The sequence below is a fragment of the Crocuta crocuta genome, unplaced genomic scaffold (assembly GCF_008692635.1).
Source record: "Crocuta crocuta isolate KB4526 unplaced genomic scaffold, BGI_CrCroc_1.0 scaffold116, whole genome shotgun sequence".
NCBI classification, from domain to species: Eukaryota; Metazoa; Chordata; class Mammalia; order Carnivora; family Hyaenidae; genus Crocuta; species Crocuta crocuta.
The window spans coordinates 50,624-56,178 of NW_027531562.1; positions in this window are offsets into that span (position 1 = coordinate 50,624).

The window sequence follows — 5,555 nt, forward strand, 5'->3', positions numbered from 1 at the left end:
AGACTTCCGCTCAGGTCATGATCTCACAGCTCGTGGGTTCCAACCCCGCACTGGGCTCTGTGCTGACAGCTCAGAGCCTGGAGCCTGCTTCGGATTCTGTGTCTCCCTCTCTCTCTCTCTGCCCCTCCCCCACTTGCTCTATCTCTCAAAAATAAATAAAAACATTAAAAAAAGAGAATAGTACTAACATACACAAAAATTAGTGTTTCCCTCCTCTAGCTACAATGCTGCTACCCACAGGCATCTCCTTCCAATTTAGTTGTTCTTTCTGGTATTTACTTCTCCTATTTAAATAATATGCTTATACCATGGGTTCTTGATTCATCGACTTTAGATAATAGTGTTTACTTTCCATCTGGTCAACAAAGATCTAGAGGTCTCTCATACCCTGCCTCTCTGCTCAGTATGAATATAGCACAGGCTTTCTTTTCATAATCAGTATTAAGTGATTGCATTATTATGGCTGAACTAAGCCGTATAAGATGGTTATGCTTGCTTTCTTCTACATTTTGTTTTTTCCTAAAGTTAAAAATTGCCTTTACTTCATTTGCTTCATTTCCTTGAACATCTAAGCACGTCTCCCACATCTTTAACTGCTTTTCCATGAATTATTCTCTGTGGTCAAACCTGTCTGTTAATCTGTCCCTTCATGTTTTCTTAGAAACCACCCTTCTGGAATCTTTGACCGTACTCACCAGCTCTGCCATACACTTACCATTCTGGGACCTCCCTTTTGCCATAATATGGGCAATTCTCTGTATTTCTCATTTTTGTTGGATCTCGCTTCTGGGATTCTATTTTGGCTTAATCCTTCCTTTTTTGCCAGAGCATATCCTTCAATACCCAAGAAAGAGTATATGGGACCTAATACGTAAAAACGACTATATTCTTTTGTCAAATTTAATTGAAAGTTTGGCCAGTTAAGAACCTTGATGAGAAGGGGCACCTGGGTGGCTCAGCCGGTTAAGCGTCCGGCTTCGGCTCAGGTCATGATCTCACAGTTTGTGGGTTCGAGCCCCGCGTTGGGCTCTGTGCTGACAGCTCAGAGCCTGGAGCCTGTCTTCGGATTCTGTGTCTCCCTCTCTCTCTGACCCTCCCCTGTTCATGCTGTCTCTCTCTCTCTCCCTCTCTCTCAAAAATAAATAAAACATTAAAAAAAAAAAAGAACCTTGATGAGAAAAGCTTGCACTAAGAGTTTTAAAGGCATTGTTGTCTGTATTCTAATATCTGGGGTTACTATCAGAATTCAGGTGTCATTTTGATTTCTTTTCTTTGCACGTGACAGAAGCAGGTGCTGTTTGTTCCCATTTGTTACCCCTCCTTGGTCCTCTTTTCCTGCACGCTCCGTGCTTCTTACTGTACGTGCCCAGGAAGCTTTGCCCAAGGGCTTTCTCTAGCCCTAGAAGCCTACAAACACCCTGCCGTCTACATGATGAAGTGGTGGGCAGCTTTAGTGCCTTCAACCAGTGATTAAAGGAGCTGAGGGTTACTGCCCTTTGGGTGGAGCAGCTCTGAAGTGTGTTCTACCCTGTGTCCAAAAGATCCCTTGTGGGACTGAGCCTCAGTTGTTCACATTAAAGCTTCTTGTTTCTCTCTGTCTCACTACTTCCCTACTAAGGTTGCTTTGGCGTCATCCCCCAAATAAACCGTTTGTACTCAGATTCGAGGTGTGCTTCTGGGGATACTTAAGACAAAGCCTATATTTCATTCACCTCTCTTCTTTTTTCCAGAATAGTCTGAAATTTCACAGTAATGTGTCTTGAGTTGAGTTGAGTTTTGCTTGTTTGTTTACTCCATAGGATGTGACACTCAGATGACCCATTCAATCTGGATCTTCAGTTGTAGAAGTGTTTTCTTTATAATTTCCTTCTGACTAGGCTCTGTTCTCTCTTTTTTAAAAATTTTAATGTTTATTTATTTTTGAGAGAGAGAGAGAAGAGAAAGCATGAGCAGGAGAGGGGCAGAGAGAGAGGGAGACATAGAATCCAAAGCAGACTCCAGGCTCCAGGCTGTCAGCCCAGAGCCCGACGGGAGGCTTGAACTCACAAACTGTAAGATCATGACCTGATCTGAAGTTGGATGTTTAACCGGCTCTGTTCTCTTTCAAGATCTCTTGTCAGATGTAGGACTTTCTGGACTTATTCCTATTTTCTTAGGGTTTCTTAAGAAAATTAATGGATAAGTGTGCCCAGGTGGCTCAGTCAAGGTTAAGCGTCCAACTCTTCATCTCAGCTCAGGTCATAATCTCATGGTTTGTGAGTTCGAGCCTCTCTTCAGGCTCTGCACTGAAAGCACGGAGCCTGATTGGAATTCTCTCCCCTTCTCTCTCTGCCTCTATCCCACTGTGGTCTCTCTCTCTCTCAAAATAAATAAACTTTAAAAAAAAGAAAATTAATGGGTAAACATTTGTTCATCTGTTTGTCTTTATTCTAGCTTAGGACAGGAATTGTCCATCTCTTTGTCATTTTGTTCTTGCTGGGGGATTTTCTCAACTTAATCTTCTAGCATACTCATCTTGTTTTTTTATTTTGGGCTTTGTTTATTTATTCATTTATTACATAGACATCTTTTTTTCCTGATTGTTATTTTTATAACAGCCTTTTCTTGATTTATGAATGTTATTTCTTTTAGGACTCTGAAGATATTGGTTTGATGTTTTCTTATGCTTTGAGTTCTTCTTGTTTATTTGTTTTGGTGTCTGTCTTTTGTGTAGGAAGACCACATGAGGTCTAGTGATCCGCGACTGTTCATATTGATGGATAAAGCACTAAGCTAATTGGATGATCTGTGTGTCTGGGTGGAGCTTGTGGACTAGTGAATTTTACTATACTTGAGAGTCTTAAAAGTCTACTACGTAGCGGGGGCTTGGGTGGCTCAGTGAGTTAAGCATTGGACTCTGGCCTCAGGCCATGATCGCATGGTTTGTGACTTCGAGCCCAGCATTGGGCTCTGTTGTAACAGCTCATAGCCTGGAGCCTGCTTCAGATTCTGTGTCTCCCTGTCTCTCCGACCCTCCCCAGCTCACTCGCTTTCTCTCTCAAAAATAAACATACATTAAAAAAAAGTCTACTATTTAGGAACAGAAGTAGCTGGTACCCCTACTGTTTTCAGTTGGTACCCCCTCCAATGTGCTGCACCTAGTATTTCAAGCCAAGAACCTCTCTGCTTCAATGTCTCCAGAGAGTAAATTTCCTGTGTGCTGCAGGGTTTCAGGAAAAGGAAGATCATTTGGCTTTCCAGGGTGGTGATGATGAAGCCTGATGTCAAATAGCTCCTTATACAGCCTTTCAACCAATACTATTGTCGCCAGCCTCTCATCTGACTCTTACCCCTCTAGCAGAGCCCAGTATTTCCAATTCCTGATAGGACCCCAAATTCTCAGTTTTGGATTTTCTTATGTACAGGATATAAAGAAAATGGCTGAACTAAGGAAAGCATCATGTTGAAAATATTTCAAGGTTTAAATACCAAACATAGGACTGATCACTATGTCTTATATTGCAATATCCTAGTCCAGCATCTCATCATCTACTACATGAATTGCATTTACAGATTATACCCCATGTAACCTTAGTGTCTTGCCTAGTATTAATAGGTGTTCTACAGCAACCACCACCATAACAACAGAGATGCTTTGGTCTACGAAGTTTGGTACACACAGGGCTGAACAAAGGGCTTCTAAGAGCACCTAATATACTGACATGCATGATAACTTTCCAAGAAGGACCTCCACCCCTTTAAGATACACAAGGGTAGAAATAATGTCTACTTATCACTGTATCTCCAGTGCCTAGAATAGTGCTTGGCACAGAGCAAGTGCTCAATACATGTTGTAGAATGTATGAACGTAGAAGGATTTAATGGCACTTACTATAATCTAGTTGAAGAAAGACAAATTTTTCATGTGTAAGATGTTTGTGAAGCAAAGTTGAAGTGGTTAGACTATCTAATCAAGATCCTGTCTGATCTTTAGATTCTGATTCTCATCCTCTATCCCAGTTAATGTAGAATACCCTATACATTTTTTTTTCTTTTTGATTTAAAGTCTAGTTAGTTAACATACAGTGCAATATTGGTTTCAGGAGTAGAATTCAGTGATTCATCAGTTACATACAACACCCAGTGCTCATCACAGGTGCCCTCCTTATTGCCAATCACCCATCTAGCCCCACCCCCACCCGCCTTGCTCCATCAACCCTCAGTTTGTTTTCTATTGTTAAGAGTCTCTTATGTTTGTTTCCCTCTCTATTTTTTTCTCCTTCTCATAAGTTCATCTGTTTTGTTTATTAATGTCCACATATGAGTGAGATCATATGGTATTTGTCTTTCTCTGACTTATTTTGCTTAGCATAATACACCTTAGTTCCATCCATGACATTACAAATGGCAAGATTTCATTCTTTTTGATGGCTGAGTAATATTCCATTGTATGTAAATATACTACATTTTCTTTACCCATTCATCAGTTGATGGACATTTGGGTTCTTTCCATAGTTTGGATATTGCCGATAGCACTGCTGTAAACATTGGGGTGCATGTGCCCCTTCAAGTCAGTACTCCTGTATCCTTTGGACAAATACCTAGTAGTGCAATTGCTGGGTTGTGGGGCAGCTCTATTTTTAGGGTTTTTTTTTTTAAGTTTATTTACTTATTTTTGAGAGAGAGATAAAGGCAGAGAGAGAGAGAGAGAGAGAATCCCAAGCAGGCTTTTCATTGTCAGCGCAGAGCCTGATGTGGGGCTTGGACTCATGAACCTGAGCCAAAACCAAGAGTCAGCCACTCAACTAACTGAGCCCCCCCAGGCACCCCTGCTCATTTTTAAGTGGATTATTTGTTTTTTTGATACTGAATTGTATTAGTTCTTTATATATTTTGGATATTAACCCTTTATCAGATATGTCATTTGCAAATATCTCCTCCCATTCAGTAAGTTGTCTTAATTTCATTGATTATTTCCTTTGCTGTGCAGAAACTTTATTTTGATGTAGTCCCGATAGTTTATTTTTTATTTTATTTCCCTTGCCTCAGGAGTCATATCTAGAAAAATGTTGCTGTGGCTGAGGTCGAAGAGGTTGCTGCCTGTGTTCTTTTCTAAGATTTTGGTGGCTTCCTGTTGCACATTTAGGTCTTTCATTCATTTTTTTAAAAAAAAGTTTATTTATTTTGAGGGAGAGGGAGAGAGAGCAAGCACAAGTGGGGGAGGGGCAAAGAAAGAAGGAGAGAGAGAGAATCCCAAGCAGACTCCACACATTTCCCACAGAGCCCATTGTGGGGCTTTGAACTTACGAACCGTGAGATCATGACCTGAGCTGAAACCAAAGGTCAGGCACTTAATCAACTGAGCCACCCAGGTGCTCCTATTTCATCCATTTTTAATTTCTTTTCATGTATGGTGTAAGAGAGTGGTCTGGTTTCATTCTTTTGCATGTTGCCATCTAGTTTTCACAACACCATTTGTTGAAGAGACTGTCTTTTTTCCATTGGATATTCTTTCCTGCTTTGTTGAAGATCAGCTGACCATTGGAACACTCTTTACATTCTGGGGTAATGTGGAG